Below are 19,636 nucleotides of genomic sequence, written 5' to 3' on the forward strand. Positions count from 1 at the left end.
CCCGGACTGGAGTGCAGTGGCAGGATCTCAGCTCACTGCAAGCTCTGCCTCCCGGGTTTACGCCATTCTCCTGCCTCAGCCTCCCGAGTAACTGGGACTACATGCTCCCGCCACCTCGCCCGGCTAGTTTTTGTATTTTTAGTAGAGACGGGGTTTCACCGTGTTAGCCAGGATGGTCTACGATCTCCTGACCTCGTGATCCGCCCGTCTCGGCCTCCCAAAGTGCTGGGATTACAGGCTTGAGCCACCGCGCCCGGCCTATTTAATCATTTTTTAAAAATCAGTGACACTTTAGCTGGGCAGGTCTAGGCAGGTCCTCCTTTGCTGGGACGTGCCTTTTTCTGTCCTGGAATACCCTAAACTTGATATTGTGGTAGCACGGATTTTCCCTTTGTGACTTTATCCTTCTTCCCTTTTCTCCTCCTTCTTTGCAGAGAATGAGTAGACACTGCACTGTTGCCCTGGCCCATCAATGAAAAAATCTGCTCTTAGTAGAGCCCTGCTTTTGCGTTGAAGTCCCTGAAATCACCTGTGTTCCAGGCCACCCACTAAGGATAAATAAAGCTCCCCTGATGTGGGGAGTTAGCTCAAGTGGTAGAGCGCTTGCTTAGCATGCAAGAGGTAGTGGGATCGATGCCCACATTCTCCAAGCTTTATTATTTAGGTCTCCAAACCCAAGTCAGTGTCTGAGAGCAGGATACTGCTTTGGTTCAAGACAGGAGCAGCAACAATACAGGACTGGTGACGGCTCCCTCCTGGCATTCAGCACAGTGTAGATCTACCGTGTAATTAATTTTCTGTTTCTTCGAGGAGCTATGAAACCAAGGGACATATACAATTGCTCTTTTCTCCCTGTTTCTGCCTGCAGCTTGAATGTGAGACAATTGTGAAAAGTGCCACTTGGGTAAATACAGCCCCGGCTTTCTGGTGAGAGGACTGAAACCAGGATGTGTCAGGTAACTAGAATGTGCCTGGGCAGATACTGTAGAAAGCAAACCCATAAAGTTGTTCATGAGCTTGTGGACGCACCTGTCAGCTGTGAATAAGTGGCTCTAATCCCAAACAACTTACCAAAAAAGAGCCTGAGAGCTGAACTGAGCAATGACACACTTCCCAGTCCTCACTGACCATTGGGTCGCACACACTCCAGAGATCTTTGAACAGTAGTGTCAAGGCTTTGTAAATAGAGTTATCTTTGAAATAGCAATACATGGAAGGTTGGTTGGTACTTGGAACTTGAACACAAGGCAATTGTGTGCCTGCAAAAACAAAAATGGCAATATTTTCCTTAAGATTTCAACAAGACACAGTGTCTCATTACATAATCCAAAGAAGTCCAGGTTACAACCCCAAAATATTCAGCATATGAAAAAACAGGGAGAACTTATTTCACATAGCAAAGAGAATCCTTGACAATACTGAGAGGACACAGGTGTTAAATCATCTGACACATACATTAAGCAGCTATTTTAACAATGCTCCTAGAATTAGGGGATAGCATTCGTGAAGTGAATGGAAAGTCTCACCAAATATTTGGAATATATAAACACCAATTTTAACTGAAGAATTTTAAAAATGTATTAAACAAAACTCTTAGGGGAAATAAAAAGCTTAATTGGATGATCTCAATAACAGAATGCAGAAGACTAAGGAAAAAGTCTGTGAACTTGAAAACAGAACAAGAATACTTACACAATCTGAACTATAGAGAGAAAGGAGGATTTTATTTGTCCCTGAACAGAGGCTCAGGGAAAAATAAAAAATAATAAATCCAATATTCACATTATTGTAATCTGGAAAGAAGAGGACAAAGAAGTTTTTGTGGGATAAAACTTTGAAGAATTAATGGCTGAAAATGTATCAAATTTGTCAAAAGACATAAGCCAGATTTTTAAAGTTCAGTAAATGTCAAGCACGATAAACCCAAAGAAACCCATAGCAAGACATATCATAAACTGCTGAAAACTAAGAAAATACAAAACAATTTTGAAAGCAGCCAAAGGGAAATGAAAGAGAAAATACCATATGAAGGAGTGTAGATTTCTCATCAGGAACCACAGGGGCCAGAAGAAATGTCATAACATTCAGTAAGTACCAAAAGAAAAAGACATATCAACCCAGAATGCTATGTGGAGCAAAAGTATCTTCCAGGCATAAAGGCAAATAAATGCATTCTCATTGGAAGGTAAATAAATACATTCTCAATCCTCGCAAGACTGCTGGAAAAGAATTAGCAAAGATTTGAGATAAGAAAAGTGATACCACAAGGAAACTTAGAGCATCATCAATGAAGGAACAAAAGCAGAAATAGAAAATGTCTGGGTAGACCTAACAGACTGTTATTCTTCCCTTGAGATCATTAAGTATGTTTGATGATTGAAAACAAAAATTGTAAATTTCTCTGATGCAGTTGTCATTGTATCTAGATGTACTACATACATAAGATAAAAGGGTAAGTGTAATGGGTCTAACTCTTCATGAAGTTTCTATATTCAATTTGAATGGTGAAAAATTGATTCTAAGTATATTGTAAAAGGTTGTATATGTATATGGTAAACCCTAGACCACTTACTAACAAGATTTAAATAAACCAAAACAAGATAGAAAGAGGAACATAGATGAGTTAAAACAAAGGGAAAAAAGCATAATAAATTATTAAATAATACACCTATCTAAAAACTTATCTGTAATAACATTACATGTAAATAATCTAAATCCATTAATTAAAAACTAGAGATCATCAGAATGTGTTAAAAATAAATATGCTCACTAAAGAAAGCCACCTGCAATACACTTATATATAAGAATCAAAGTCATAGCAGATTGAAAGAAAAGAGTGGGAAAAGATACCTCATGCAAGCATTAATCAAAGACTGCTGTGATGTATATATATAAAATCAGACAAAGTAGATTTGAAAGCAGAGAAACGTTTCAGGAATAATGAGGGCTGCTAAATAATTATGATTGTCAGTTTTCCAGGGGGATACTGTCCCAAATGTATATGAGAACACAGAGCTTCAAAACTCATAAACAAATTTGGATACACAAGGTAAAAACAGAAAAATCTAATTAGTTGCAGACACTAACACTCCTCTCTCAGTAATTGGTAGACTTAGAGAAAACAAATCAGCAGACATATTGGAGAATTGAACCACACCATCCAGTAATGGACCTATCAACTTCGTAACGCAAAATAAAAATTTAGGTAGAAGGCAAAGACAAAAATCAAAAGAAAAGTAAGATCATGTTATAACCAGGAAATTAAGAGTAGTCCAGCATATAGAAGAGTGCTATTATTGAAATAGTTTGAAAGAGTTACTTAGTTATTTTGAGACTTTTTTTGAAGGAGTTATTTAGCTGGAAATGACAGAAAGGCTGAAAATGGCGAATCTGGAGGTGGATCTTCCCTCATCCATATTTATGTTGTCTTCTTTTGAGGTCTAGGGTTTCTATACTTTCTCTAAATTACCTGATCCTACTACAGTGTCTGGCACAGAGCATCTCCCCAGTGAATATGTACCAAATGAGTGGATAGTAATTGATAGATTCAAAAGAGCTGTGCAAGAATAATGTTAATTATTTGACAAATCATCGAATGTGGTGTTTGAAGGAAGACAATGAGTCAAAGTTGACTTGAAAGGTATGCCCAAGGCCAGACTTATTTCTGTAATCCCAGCACTTTGGGAAGTCAAGATAGGCAGATCCCTTGACACCAGGAGTTTGAGACCAGCTTGCACAACACAGTGAAACCGCTTCTCTACACAAAATACAAAAATTAGCCAGGTGTGTTGGTATGCATCTGTAATTCCAGCTACTCAGGAGGCTGAGGTGGGAGGATCAATGGAACCTGGGAGGCCGAGGTTGCAGTGAACAGAGATCGCACTGGTGCCTGGACAGCAAAGTGAGACTTTGTCATAAAATAAAGTAAAATAAAATAAAATAAAATAAAGTAGTTAAACCCAGGCCGGGAGGGGTAGCTCAAACCTGTAATCACAGCACTTTGGGAGGCTGAGGTGGGTGGATGACCTGAGGTCAGGAATTTGAGACCATCCTGGCCAACATGGTGAAACTCCGTCTCTACTAAAAATATAAAAATTAGCCAGGCATGGTTGCAGGCACCTGTAGTCCCAGCTACACGGGAGGCTGAGACAGGAGAATGACCTGAACTCAGGAGGCAGAGGTTGCAGTGAGCCAAGATCTCACCAGTGCATTGCAGCCTGGGCGACAGAGTGACACTCTGTCTAAAACAAAAAAACAAAAACAAAAACAAACAAACAAAAAAAAAAAAACAAAAGAAAACTTTAGCCCAAAAAGTAAGCAAAGAGGAGGTTTGGAATTAGATATTTGGTATACGAATGAATGGGCTAAAGTGCAAAAGAACGGGCAGAATAACTGAGCTAGTACAGAGGGAAAAAAATCACATTTAAAATGTAAAAATATCTGCCTCTCAATTCGGGCTTTCCCACTTAGCCGCTTTGGTGTTTTAGAAAAAACACTTAACTTATCTGAGCATCTATTATTTCTAAAAAGTGCATAAGTACAGACTAAGACATAGTTTTTTTGGCAAAATTCAGTCAGACTACATCAAGTAAACTCCCCTCCTAGTATAATTCATGGCACAAAAAATTGGGGAAGAAACAGGGAGGATATGATCATAAGTTCAGCTTGTGTTTTTGTTGAGTGAACGTCTCCAGTCATATAGATGCAAGTGGAGACACACAGTAAGAGTAGTATGAATGGGAAACACCTTTGAACACCATTTCTTCCTTCATTCATTCAGTTGGTCACTCAATGAACTATCATGAATTGAGCACTACCTCTGTTTCTTATCAACAAAGGAGACTACGGAAAGGAAGAGTGACTAAGATCTCTAAAGAAGGGAAAAGCTAGATCATTGGGCCACAAGAGGGAAAAAAGTAGCAAGAGGTACAATTGTTTCTGGTCCCTCAAGCCAGAAGGTCCTATCATTGTGAAAAATACTGGAAACGGGTGGACTCCACCTGTCCTGAGTGGGGAAGTTTTCCAGTGCAGCATTGGTTGATAAAGAGTGATTTCCAAGTAGCATTGATTGTGTTCTTTAAAAGCTAGGAATTGATAAAGCAGAAGTGTGTGGGAAATGAGATGTGATAATCTGGATGTCAGCTCTTGGAAACAGTTGCTCTCTTAGAGCAGGAGACTGCCTGTCAATCTCATATTCTGAAGGTCCTGAGTTTGAACGTCAGACAAGGTACAGCTTTTGCCACTATTTCCTTTAAGGGAAACAAAATAGGTGTGATAAATAATGGAATACAAATGCTATGAGATAATGATTTCAAGACAGACCAAATATTAGCTTAAAATTTAAAAGCGAGATCTCTTTTTCTTTCTTTCTTTCTTTCTTTCTTTCTTTCTTTCTTTCTTTCTTTCTTTCTTTCTTTCTTTCTTTCTTTCTTTCCTTCCTTCCTTCCATCCTTCCTTCCTCCTTCCTTCCTTCCTTGCTTCCTTCGTTCCTCTCTTCCTTTCCTTCCTTCCTTCCTTCCTTTCTTCCTTCCCTTCCTCTTCCTTCTCCTTCCTTCCTTCCCTCCTTCCTTCCTCACTTCCTTCTTCCCCTCCTCCTTCCTTTCTTTCTCTCTCTTTCATTTTTCCTTCTTTGGCTTCTCAGTTGCTTTGGTACAAGGGGATGAGAGAGATATAAATTACATAAGGACACTGCAAGCTATGTCATATGTCTCTTTCTAGCGCAGGGGAAGGGCGGGAATTTCTCTTCCAATGCCTACTCTGAATGTACCAATCTATTATGGGATGAGGCGGGGGGAACTCTTTTATATTTTTTATCATCCAACAAACTATTTCTCAAGCACATATCTTGTTTACGGAGACTGTTTTGGGTACAGTAATTCACGTGATAACCAGATATCTCACCTTTGGATACTACGTCATAGTTGGAGAGTGGGGAGAACAGAAGGAAAGCAATAAGAAAAATAGAAGTCATGTGATGATAGCTACTGGAGAGTAACATAGCAGTAAAGGACTCAGCAGTGTGGAGTGACACATTCAATTTTCATCAGGGAGGAAGGAATCAGGAAGTTGTATTGTTTGAAGCTATCCATTTTAGCTTCCCTTTTTCCAATCTTCTTTCTTCATGGGAAATAAGGCTGTGGGATTCTTGGTGGATCACAGCACTGGATGGATGCTGATCAGTAAGAACTGCTCGTAAGCTTAGCTCTGTTTGGTTGCTTCCCTGGTGTGCCTCTTGGATTGAGCTGCATATCCCGGTTTCATTAGGAGCTTGCTTGTGGATTTACAGGTTGCGATTAGAACCCACCAGGATTCTTCTGGAAACAGCTTCCCTCTAAGGTTTCAATAGGACCTGGGTGAGGGAAAGAGCCAATGTTGAAAAATTGAATGTCCCCTGGGCAAAGCAAGAAGCCCTCCTATGGAAGGGCATGATTGGGCCATATAGAGCGGTCTCCGAGTACAAGTTGAGTGCTCAGGAGGTCAGGATAGTTAAGCAGAAGATCGACCAGAATTTTCATGGCTAAGAAATAATCTTGTTTTGGAGAAGGTTACCCAATTGGGAATAGAATACAGGGTAAATGAAAATTCAAAATAATACAACAAGAATCAGGCACAAATCCTTACTATACATCTTCTGTCAAATTCAATTGCCTGAAAATATACCTTGCTATGCATCCCTATTGTGTTTCTCCACCAGTCTATTTTGCTTTTTAAACTGCATTATTTTTATCTCACGGGCTTGTGCTGACAAAATAAATGAGCAATCAGCCAATCGCAACAAAACTGCACTGTATTCTCCTAGACCATGAGAGCCTTTCTCCTTAAAGGTGAACAATACTCCACATTCAAGAACTTTTCAGCACTATGTGCTAGAAATTATATTGACTGTTTATGAAAGTTGACTGTTTTATGTAAGTTGGTCGACATAGTTTCTCAGCTTTCCCAAGTATTATTAACCCAGTGTTATAGATGACACTGAAGCTCAGAGGAGTTAAACCATTTTCCTCAGATCACATAACTTTAAAGAGGGAAACCAGATATGAGAAGCAGATTTCTTTCTCAGTGAAAAAATCATAAGCTCTTGCTTTCACTTAGCGCATAGTCTCATCATCTGTTTTCTTCACACCAGCTCACGCATGTAACATTCATTCATTTACCAAATACAGATAAATGAGTGGATTTATTCTTGCATTCATCAGATACTAATTCAAAATTTCTTCTGGGTCTGCCACACTGGGCTCAAGACTTCCCAGTGCCTTTGTCTCCTCTCCCTCAAATCTCTCCACCCAGTGTCTTGACAAATACAGTAGATCTTTCTCGCATAACCTCTCCAGAATCTTTTCTTCTGTTATCCATGCTACAGTGTTTATGGAGGACGTTTTCTTCACCTATGAAGTGTGATGGGGCTGAGGCTGCAGAAAGACTCATGCTGTTCACCTCAGGAGCTGACACAGTAAATGTGGATACACCTCAAACCTCTAATATCTTTATGATTTCTTTCCCAGTTACCCCAGTGGATTTACAGATTGAGGTTAGAACCCAGCAGGATTACCTTCCTGGAAAGAATAGGCTTCCCTCTAAGGTTTCACATAGATACTGGGTGAGGAAAGAGCCCTAAATGGCTTGAAAATTGAATGCTCTTTGGGCAAAGCAGGAAGCCCTGCTATGGAAGAGCATCATCTGAACATAAATCAGGGTCTCAGTACAAACAGAGTGCTCAGAAGGTCAAGATGGTCAACCAGACAGCCTGACCAGAATATCTGTGGTGGGGAGAAACAATCTTGTTGGGAGAGGGATGACAATAATTGGGGACTTAGAATAAAGGCTAAAATGACTCAAAGAGAATGCAAAAGAATCAGGCACAAATCCTTTACTATATTCTGTGGTGCAAATCTCACCTTACTATGTGTTTGTATTCTATTCCTCCACAATCTTTATTTTATTTTATTTTATGTTCACAGAGACTTGTTGGTGCCAACTAAATGAACACAACAGCCAGTGACAACAGAACTACACTAAAATAGTCCCTCATCAGCTCTTGAGAGCGGATTCCTCAAAGGTGAACAATATTCCACATACAAGGACTTTTCAGTGCCAAGCGTTAGAAATGGAAGTGAATGTTTATTATTTTTTATATAAGTTGGTTTATATGGCTTTTCAGCTTCCCTCAGTAGCATTATACAAATTTTGTAGATGACACTAAAGCTCAGAGGAGTTAAACCATTTTCCTCAAATCACATAGCTTTAAATAGGAAAACCAGATATGAAAAGCAGATTTCTTTCTAAATTAAAACAAACAAACAAACAAAACCATGAGCTCTTGCTTTACTCTGGCACATAGTCTCACCATCTGTTTTCTCCACACCAGGGCAATCCTGTAACATTCATTCACATAACAAATACAAATGAATGAGTGGATTCATTCATCAGATACTAATCGAGAATCTCTTTTGTGTCTACAACAATGGGCTCAAGACTTTCCAGTGTCTTCGTCTCCTCTGCCTCACATCTCTCCACCCAGTGTCTTCACAAATACTGTAGATCCTTCCTGCACATCTCCAGAATCATTGTCTTCCTTTTCACTCACCTCTGTTGTTATCCATGCTATGGTGTTTAAGGAGGATGTATTCTGCACCATGAAGTGTGATGGGCACTGGTGCTATGGAAAGACTCCTGCTGTCCACCTCAGGAGCTGACACAATAAATGTGGGTAAACCTCAATCCTTTAATATCTTTATGACTTCTTTCCCTTTAAATCCAATTCCTGTTTTCTTAGTTCAAGCTCTGACATTCAAAACTAAACACCTTTCTCTAACATGTTGCTGTAATTATTTAAGCCTTCTGCCTAGGATTTTCAGTTTCTCTTAAGTTTTCATAAAACTCTCCCAACATATCTCTAAGTGACCAGGCTTTTCAATCACTGCTTCCCTCAATGTGTATTTCACACACACACACGCACACACACTCCACTTAAATTGAACAAGTTTATTTATTCACACAGGAATTCCTACAAACAGCCCGGTTTTCTCCATCATATATCCACTCCTCTGCATAGCTCAATTTTGATTCTTACACTCTGATATTTTACATATTCTTACACTCTGATATGATCTTGCCTCTTATTCTTTATGGCTCTGCTCTGTAATTTTGTTGTTGTTGCTCTGACATATAATTGGACACGTAACTTGTACATGACACACCTTAGCAAGGAGGCAACCCATATCTCAGATGTAAGTGAAAGAAGCACTCTTCTGGGGTTTCCTAGGGGAGTGGTCAGCATGCTGGCCTCATTCCTGAAAGGGCCTAGTTAGGAAAACAACAGGAGCTTTTGCCTTTCAGAAATCTGTACCATCTCACAATCCCCAGACAGTCTCAGCTACAAGGAACAAGTGATAATGCCATACCACTGTTATAAACACTCACACACACACAATACATACACACACACAAAATCATTTAATCATTTTAAAAAAATCTGTGGCACTTTAGCTGGGCAGGTCTAGGCAGGTCCTCCTTTGCTGGGACATGCCTTTTCTGTCCTGGAATACCCTAAACTTGATATTGTGGTAGCACGAGTTTTCCCTTTGTGACTTTATCCTTCTTCCCTTTTCTCCTCCTTCTTTGCGGAGAATGAGCAGCCACTGAGCCCTGTGTCCTAGTCCAGCAATGAGAAGATCTGCTCTTAGTAGATCCCTGCTTTTGCACTGAAGTCCCTGAAATCACCTGTGTTCCAGACCACCCACTAAAGATAAATAAAGCTCCCCTGATGTGGGGAATTAGCTCAAGTGGTAGAGCGCTTGCTTAGCATGCAAGAGGTAGTGGGATCGATGCCCACATTCTCCAAGCTTTATTATTTAGACCTCGGGTCTCCAAACATTCAGGTCTCCAAACCCGAGTCAGTGTCTGAGGGCAGGATACTGCTTTGGTTCAAGATATAGGAGCAGCAACAATACAGGGCTGGTGACGGCTCCCTCCTGATATTCAGTGTAGCTTAGATCTACCGTGTAATTAATTTTCTGTTTCTTTGAGGAGCTGTGAAACCAAGGGACATATACAATTGCTCTTTTCTCCCTGTTTCTGCCTGCAACTTGAATGTGAGACAATTGTGAAAAGTGCAGGGCAGAGCCACCTGGGTAAATACAGCCCCGGCTTTCTGGTCAGGGTACTGAAACCAGGATGTGCGAGGTAACTAGAATGTGCCTGGACTGATACTGTAGAAAGCAAGCCCATAAAGTTGTTCATGAGCTTGTGGACGCACCTGCCAGCTGTGAATAAGTGGCTCTAATCCCAAACAACTCACCTAAAAAGAGCCTGAGAGCTTAACTGAGCAATGGCCCACTTTCCAGTCCTCACTGACCACTAGGTTGCACACACTCCAGAGATCTCTGAACAGTAGTGTCAAGGCTTTCAAGTAGAGTTATCTTTGAAAGAACAACACATGGAAGGCTGGTTGGTACTTGGAACTTGAACACAAGGCAATTGTGTGCCTGCAAAAAGAAAAATAGCAATATTATCCTTAAGATTTCAACAAGACACAGTGTCTCATCACATAATCCAAAGAAGTCCAGGTTACAACCCCAAAATATTTAGCATATGAAAAAACAGGGAGATCTTAATTCACATGGCACAGAGAATCTTTGAGTAACAATACTGAGGACACAGGTGTCAAAATCATCTGACACATACATTAAAGCAGTTATTATAACAATGCTCCTAGAATTATGGGATAACATTCATGAAGTGAATGGAAAGTCTCACCAAATATTTGGAATATGTAAACACCAATTTAAACTTAAGAATTAAAAAAATGTATTAACCAAAACTCTTAGGGGAAATAAAAAGCTTAATTGGATGGTCACAATAACAGAATGCAGAAGACTAAGGAAAAAGTCAGTGAAGTTGAAAACAGAACAAGAATACCTACATAAGCTGAACTATAGAGAGAAAGGAGGATTTAATTTGTCCCTGAACAGAGGCTCAGGGAAAAATAAAAAATAACACATCTAACATTCACATTATTGTAATCTGGAAAGAAGAGGACAAAGAGGTCTTTGTGGGATAAAACTTTGAAGAACTAATGGCTGAAGATGTATCAAATTTGTCAAAAGATGTAAACCAGATTTTTAAAGTTCAGTAAATGTCAAGCACGATAAACCCAAAGAAACCCATAGCAAGACATATCATAATCAAACTGCTGAAAACTAAGAAAATACAAAACAATTTTGAAAGCAGCCAAAGGGAAATGAAAGAGAAAATACCATATGAATGAGTGCAGATTTCTCATCAGGAACCCAGGAGCCAGAAAAAAATGTCATAACATTCAGTAAGCACCAAAAGAAAAAGACATGCTATGTGAAGCAAAAGTATCTTCCAGGCATAAAGGCAAATAAATGCATTCTCATTGGAAGGTAAATAAATACATTCTCAATCCTAGCAAGACTGCTGGAAAAGAATTAGCAAAGATTTGAGATAAGAAAAGTGATACCACAAGGAAACTTAGAGCATCATCAATGAAGGAACAAAAGCAGAAATAGAAAATGTCTGGGTAGACCTAACAGACTGTTATTCTTCCCTTGAGATCCTTAAGGTATGCTTGATGATTGAAAGCAAAAATTGTAACTTTATCTGATGCAGTTGTCATTGTATCTAGATGTACTACATACATAAGATAAAAAGGTAAGTTTAATGGGCCTAACTCTTCATGAAGTTTCTATATTCAATTTGAATGGTAAAATATTGATTCTACATATACTGGAAAAGGTTGTATATGTATATGGTAATCCCTAGACCCGTTACTAACCAGATGTAAATAAACCAAAACAAGATAGAAAGAGGAACATAGAAGAATTAAAACAAAGGGAACAAAGGTTAACAAATTATTAAGTAGTAGATCTATCTAAAAACTTATCTATAATAACATTACATGTAAATGATCTAACTGCATTAAGTAAAAACTAGAGATCATCAGAATGTGTTAAAAATAAATGTGCTGACTAAAGAAACCCACCCGCAATACACTTATATATAAGAATAAAAATTATATAACAGATTGAAAGAAAAGAGTGGGAAAAGATACCTCATGCAACCATTAATCAAAGACTGCTGTGGTGTATATATACATAAAATCAGACAAAGTAGATTTGAAAGCAGAGAAACGTTTCAGGAATAATGAGGGCTGCTAAATAATTATGATTGTCAATCTTCCAGAGGAATACTGTCCCAAATGTATATGAGGACACAGATCTTCAAAAGTCATAAACAAAATCCAACCGTAGTTGCAGTCATTAACACTCCTCTATTAGTAATTGGTGGACTTAGTAGAAAACAAATCAGCAGAGATATTGGAGAATTGAACCACACCATCCAGTAATGGACCTATCAACTTCATAATGCAAAATAAAAATTTAAGCAGAAAGCAAAGACAAAAATTAAAAGAAAAGTAAGGTCATGTTATAAGCAGAAAATTAAGGGTAATCCAGCATATAAAAGAGTGCTATTATTGAAAGAGTTTGAAAGAGTTATTCAGTTATTTTGAGACATTTTTGAAGCAGTTATTTAGCTGGAAACGACAGCAAGACTGAAAATGGTGAATCTGGAGGTGGATCTTCCCTCGTCCATATTTACCTTGTCTTCTTTTGAGGTCTAGGGTGTCTATACTTCCTCTGAATTACCTGATCCTACTATAGTGTCTGGCACAGAGCATCTCCCCAGTGAATATGTACTAAATGCGTAGAAAGTAATTGATAGATTCAAAAGAGTTGTGCAAGAATAATGTTAGTTATTTGACAAATCATTGAATGTGGTGTTTGAAGGAAGATAGTTAATCAAAGTTGACTTGAAAGGCAAGCCCAAGGCCAGATGTGGTGGGTCATTTCTATAATCCCAGCACTTTGGGAGTCCGAGATGGGTGGATCCCTTGACACCAGGAGTTTGAGACCAGCCTGGACAACACAGCGAAAACCTGTCTTTACAAAAAATACAAAAATTAGCCAGATGTGGTGGTATACATCTGTATTCCCAGCTACTCAGGAGGCTGAGGTGGGAGGATCATTTGAACCGGGGAGACAGAGGTTGCCGTGAACAGAGATCCTGCCAGTGCCTGCACAACAAAGTGAGACCCTGTCATAAAATAAAATAAAATAAAATAAAATAAAATAAAATAAAACAAAACAAAAAAGTTAAACTCAGGCCGGGAGGGGTGGCTCACGCCTATAATCCTATCACTTTGGGAGGTCAACGTGGGCGAGCGGATCACCTGAGGTCAGGAGTTTGAGACCAGCCTGGCCAGCATGGTGAAAACCCGCCTCTACTAAAAATACAAAAATTGGCCGGGCGTAGTGGCAGGCACCTGTAGTCCTAGCTACTCAGGAGGCTGAGACAGGAGAATTACTAGAACCCGGGAGGCAGAGGTTGCAGTGAGCCAAGATCTTACCATTGCACTGCAGCCTGGGCGACAGAGTGACACTCTGGGAAAAAAAAAAATGTTAAACCCAAAAAGTAAGTAAAGAAGAGGTCTGGAATTAGATATTTGGTGTATGAATGAATGAGCTAAAGTGCAAAAGAATGGGCAGAATAACTGAGCTGGTACAGAGGGGGGAAAAATATCACTTTTTTTTTTTTTTTTTTTTTTTTTTNGTCAGAAAAAAAATCACATTTAAAATATAAAAATATCTGCTTCTCAATTCGGGCTTTCCCGCTTAGCAGCTTTGGCACCTTAGAAACAACAGTTAACTTATGTGAGCCTCTATTACTTCTAAAAAGTGAGTAAGTGCAGACTAAGACATGGTTTTTTGGCAAAATTCAGTCAGACTACATCAAGTAAACTCCCTAAGTCTCCTAGTATAATTAATAGCACAAAAAATTGGGGATAAAACAGGGAGGATATGATTGTAAGTTCAGTTTGTGTTTTTTGTTGAGTGAATGTCTTCAGTTATATAGATGCAAGTGGAGATACACAGTAAGAGTTGTGTGAATGGGAGACACCTTGGAAGGTTATTTCTTCCTTCATTCATTCAGTTGGTCACTCAGTGAACTATCATGAATTGAGCACTACCTCTGTTTCTTATCAACAAAGGAGACTATGGAAAGGAAGAGTGACTAAGATCTCTGAAGAAGGGAAAAACTACATCATTGGTCACAAGAGGGAAAAAAGGCAGCAAGAGGTACAATTGTTTCTGATCCACCAGGCCAGAAGGTCCTATCATCATGAGAATACTGGAAACAGGTGGACTCCACCTGTCCTGAGTGGAGAAGTCTTCCAGTGCAGCATTGGTTGATAAGGAGTGATTTCCAAGTAGCATTGATTGTGTTCTTTAAAAGCTAGGAACTGATAAAAGCAGCAGTGTGGGGGAAATGAGATGTGATAATCTGAATGTCAGCTTTTGGGAACAGTTGCTCTCTTAGAGTAGCAGGCCACCTGTGAGTCTCATATTCTGAAGGTCCTGAGTTTGAACATCAGACAAGGTACAGCTTTTGCCACTATTTCCTTTAAGGGAAACTAAATAGGTGCGATAAATGATGGAACACAAATGCTATGTGATAATGATTTCAAGACAGACCAAATATTAGCTTAAAATTTAAAAGTGAGCTTTCTTTCTTTTCCCTTTCTTTCTTTCTCTCTTTCTTTCTTTCTTTCTTTCTTTCTTTCTTTTCTTTCTTTCTTTCTTTTTTCTTTCTTTCTCTTTCTCTTTCTTTCTCTCTCTCTTTCTTTCTTTCTTTCTTTCTTTCTTTCTTTCTTTCTTTCTTTCCTTTTCTCTTTCTTTTTCTCCTTTTGACTTCTCAGTGGTTTGAGTACAAGGAGTGGTGAAGAGATATAAATTACACAAGAAACTGCAAACTGTGTCATATGTCTACCTCTCTAGCTGACAGGGGAAGCAGGGGAAAGTTCTCTTCCTTCCTTCCTTCTCTTCCTTCTCTGAAGGTCATCCAACCACAATTATGGGGTGGGGTGAGTGAACTCTTTTATTCTTTTAATCATTCAACAAATATTTCTCAAGCACACACATTGTTAAGAGACTGTTTTGGGTGCATCAATTCACAGTGAATAAAACTCAGGAATTCTCACCTTTGTGATACTACATCATAGTTGGGAGGAGTGGGGAGAAACAGACAGGAAGCAAACAAGAAAAATAAATAAGAAGTCATGTGATGATATCTACTGGGAGAGAATCATTAGACGGTAAAAGATTTCTCAGTGTGGAGGTGACACATTCAGTTTTCACGGGAAGAATCACGGAAGTTGTCATTTTGAAGCTCTCATTTAGCTTCCCCTTCTTCCAATCTTCTTTCTTTACATGGGAAATAAGGACTGTGGGATTTTTGGGGTGGATCACAGCACCTAGAGATGGATCTGATCAATAAGAACTGCTCAGTAAGCATTAGCTACTGCTTTGGTTGCCTTCCCCCTGTGGAGTGCTGGCCTCTTGGATTGAGCTTGCATCATCGGTGTTCATTAGGAGCTTGCTTAGTGGAGGTTTACAGGTTGAGGTTAGGAGACCCACCAGGATCTTGCCTCTTCCTGGAAAAGAACAGGCTTCCTTCTTAAGGTTTCATATAGACCCTGGGTGAGGAAAGTCAGCACACTAAATGGCTTGAAAATTGAATGCTCCCTGGGCAACATGCAAGAAGCCCTCCTATCGGAGAGGGCATGATTTGGGCATATATCAGGGTCTCAGTACAAAAGACTGAGTGCTCAGGAGGTAAGATAGTTAGAGCAGAGAATTCCTGACCAGAATGTTTCATGGTGCACAAGAAATAATCTTGTGGGAAGAAAGATTACCAGCAATTGGGAAATTAGAACACGGGCTAAATGAAGATTCAAATAATAGAACAAGATCAGGCCACAAATCCTTTACTACTATATTCTTTTGTACAATCCATTTTGCTAGAAAATAATACCTTTGCTATGCATCCCTATTGTGTTTCCTCCGACCATCTGATTTTGCTTTTTAAACTGCAGTTTCAAGTTTTTATCATCACAGAAGCTTTGTTGCTACAAAAATAATATGAGCATATCAGTCCAATGGCAACAAAACCGCACTGCACTATCTCTCCTTAGACCTTGAGAGCCTTTTCCTTAAAAGTGAACAACACTACATGTTTCAAGGACTTTTCAGCACTATGTGCTAGAAATTATACTGACGGTTTATTAATTTTTATGTAAGTTGGTCGATATAGTTTCCCAGCTTCCCCAAGTATTATTACCCCAGTGTCATAGATGACACTGAAGCTCAGAGGAGTTAAACCATTTTCCTCAGATCACATAACTTTAAAGAGGGAAACCAGATATGAGAAGCAGATTTCTTTCTCAATGAAAATATCACAAGCTCTTGCTTTAATTTAGCACATAGTCTCATCATCTGTTTTCTTCACACCAGCTCACTCATGTAACGTTCATTCATTTACCAAATACAGATAAATGAGTGGATTTATTCTTGCATTCATCAGATACTAATTCAAAATCTCTTCTGGGTCTGCCACACTGGGCTCAAGACTTCCCAGTGCCTTTGTCTCCTCTCCCTCAAATCTCTCCCCTCCATGTCTTGACAAATACTGTAGATACTTCCTGCAAAACCTCTCCAGAATCTTTTTCTTCTGTTCACCATGCTACAGTGTTTATGGAGGATGTTTTCTTTTCTTTTTTTGAGACGGAGTCTTGCTCTGTTGCCCGGGCTAGAGTGCAGTGGCCGGATCTCAGCTCACTGCAAGCTCCGCCTCCCGGGTTTAAGCCATACTCCTGCCTCAGCCTCCCAAGTAGCTGGGACTACAGGCGCCCGCCACCTCGCCTGGCTAGTTTTTTTGTATTTTTAGTAGAGACGGGGTTTCACCGTTTTAGCCAGGATGGTCTCGATCTCCTGACCTCGTGATCCGCCCGTCTCGGCCTCCCAAAGTGCTGGGATTACAGGCTTGAGCCACCGCGCCCGGCTGGAGGATGTTTTCTTCACACACAGAGTGTGATGGGGGTCGAAGCTGCAGAAAGACTCATGCTGTTCACCCCAGTAGCTGACACAGTAAATGTGGATAAACCTCAATCCTTTAATATCATTAGGACTTCTTTCCCAGTTACCCCAGTGGATTTACAGATTGAGGTTATAACCCAACAGGATTATCTTTCTGCAAAGAATAGGCTTCCCTCTAAGGTTTCACATGGATACGGGGTGAGGAAAGAGCCCTAAATGGCTTGAGAAATTGAATGCTCTTTGGGCAAAGCAGGAAGCCCTGCTGTGGAAGAGCATCACTTGAACATAAATCAGGGTCTCAGTACAAACAGAGTGCTCAGGAGGTCAAGATGGTCAACCAGAGAGCCTGACCAGAATATCTGTGGTGGAGAGAAACAATCTTGTTGGGAGAAGGTAATTGGGGACTTATAATGAAGGCTAAAAATGATTCAAAGAGAATGCAAAAAGAATCAGGCACAAATCCTTTACTATATTCTGTGGTGCAAATCTCACTTTATTATGTGTTTGTGTTCTATTCCTCCCCAATCTTTATTTTATTTTATTTTATTTTTATGTTCATAGAGACGTGTTGGTGGCAACTAAATGAGCACAACAGCCAGTCACAACAGAACTGCACTAAAATAGTCCCTCATTAGCTCTTGAGAGCAGATTCCTTAAAGGTGAACAATATTCCACATACAAGGACTTTTTCAGCACCACGCATTGGAAATGGAAGTGAATGTTTATTATTTTTTATGTAAGTTTGTTGATATGGCTTTTCAGCTTCCCTCAGTATCATTATCCAAATTTTGTAGATGACACTAAATCTGGAGGAGTTAAACCATTTTCCTCAAATCACATATCTTTAAATAGGAAAACCAGATAAGAAAAGCAGATTTCTTTCCAAAGTAAAAAACAAACAAACAAACAAAAAAACCCTTGATTTCTTGCTTTACCCTAGCACATAGTCTCGCCATCTGTTTTCTCCACACCAGGTCATTCCTGTAACATTCATTCACATGTCAAATGCAAATAAATAAGTAGATTCATTCATCAGATATGAATTCAGAATCTCTTTTGTGTCTACAACACTAGGCTCAAGACTTCCCAGTGTCTTGGTCTCCTCTCCCTCAAACCTCTCCACCCAACGTCTTGACAAATACTGTAGATCCTTCCTGTATAACCTCTCCAGAATCTTTTTCTTCCTTTTCACTCACCTCTGTCATCATGCATGCTATACTATTTATTCAGGATGTTTCTGAAGCACGGAGTGTGATGGGCACTGGCGCTGCGGAAAGATTCCTGCTGTCCACCTCAGGAGCTGACACGATAAATGTGGGTAAACCTCAACCCTTTAGTATCTTTATGACTTCTTTCCCTTTCTCCCCAGTTCCTGTTTTCTCATGTTCAAGCTCTGACATTCAAAACTAAACACCTTTCTCTAACATGTTGCTTTAATTAAGCATTTTGCCTGGGATTTTTTCAATTTATCTTAAGTTTTCATAAAACTAAACACCTTTCTCTAACATGTTGCTTTAATTAAGCATTTTGCCTGGGATTTTTTCAATTTATCTTAAGTTTTCATAAAACTCTCCCAACATATTTCTAAGGGACCAGGCTTTTCCATCACTGCTTCCCTCCATGTGTATTACACACACACACACACACATACACACTCCACTTAAATTGAACAGGTTCATTTATTCACACAGGAATTCCTACAAACAGCCCGGTTTTCTCCAATGTATGTCCACTCCTTTTCTGCATAGCTCAATTTTGATTCTTTCACTCTGATATTTTACATATTCTTACACTCTGATACGATCTCATCTCTTATTCTTTATGGTTCTGCTCTGTAATTTTGTTGTTGTTGTTCTGACATATAGTTGGACATGTAACTTGTACATGACACACCTTAGCAAGGAGGCAACCCATTTCTCAGATGTAAGTGAAAGAAGCACTCTTCAGGGGTTTCCTAGGGGAGTGGTCAGCACACTGGCCTCATTCATGAAAGGGCCTAATCATGAAAACCGCAGGAGCTTTTTGCCTTCCAGAAATGTGTGCCATCTCACAACCCCCAGACAGTCTCAGCTACAAGGAACAAGTGATAATGCCATCCAACTTTTATACACACACACACGCACACACACACACATGCACATAAAATCATTTAATCATTTTTATTTATTTAATCATTTTTCAAAATCTGTGACGCTTTAGCTGGGCAGATCTAGACAGGTCCTCCTTTGCTGGGATGTGCCTTTTTCTGTCCCAGAATAACCTAAACTTGACATTTTAGCAGCATGAGTTTTCCCTTTGTGACTTTCTCCTTGTTCCCTTTTCTCCTCCTTCTTTGCAGAGAATAGGTAGCCACTGTGCTCTTTCCCTGGGCCATCACTGAGAAGATCTGCTCTTAGTGGAGCCCTACTTTCACACTAAAAGCTGCATTCCAGGCCACCCACTAAGGATAAATAAAGCTCCCCTGATGTGGGGAATTAGCTCAAGTGGTAGAGCACTTGCTTAGCATACAAGAGTTAGTGGGATCAATGCCCACATTCTCCAAGCTTTATTATTTAGACATGGTGTCTCCAAACACTCAGATCCCCAAACCCAAGTTGGTGTCTGAGAGCAGGATGCTGCTTTGGTTCAATACATAGGAGCAGCAATAATAGAGGGCTGGTGATGGCTCCCTCTTGGCATTC

The 19,636-nt window shown here is 39.6% G+C and overlaps 2 non-coding genes across 2 annotated transcripts; both read left to right on the top strand.

Moving 5' to 3' along the window:
* The first annotated feature begins 576 nt into the window (after window positions 1–576).
* On the top strand, window positions 577–649 carry TRNAA-AGC (transfer RNA alanine (anticodon AGC)). The gene has a single exon. It is a non-coding gene; the product is annotated as a tRNA-Ala (tRNA).
* Window positions 650–9,767: 9,118 nt separating this feature from the next.
* On the top strand, window positions 9,768–9,840 carry TRNAA-AGC (transfer RNA alanine (anticodon AGC)). The gene has a single exon. It is a non-coding gene; the product is annotated as a tRNA-Ala (tRNA).
* The last annotated feature ends 9,796 nt before the right edge of the window (window positions 9,841–19,636 follow it).

The sequence above is a fragment of the Rhinopithecus bieti genome, unplaced genomic scaffold (genome assembly GCF_001698545.2).
Source record: "Rhinopithecus bieti isolate Rb0 unplaced genomic scaffold, ASM169854v2 scaffold_32760, whole genome shotgun sequence".
NCBI classification, from domain to species: Eukaryota; Metazoa; Chordata; class Mammalia; order Primates; family Cercopithecidae; genus Rhinopithecus; species Rhinopithecus bieti.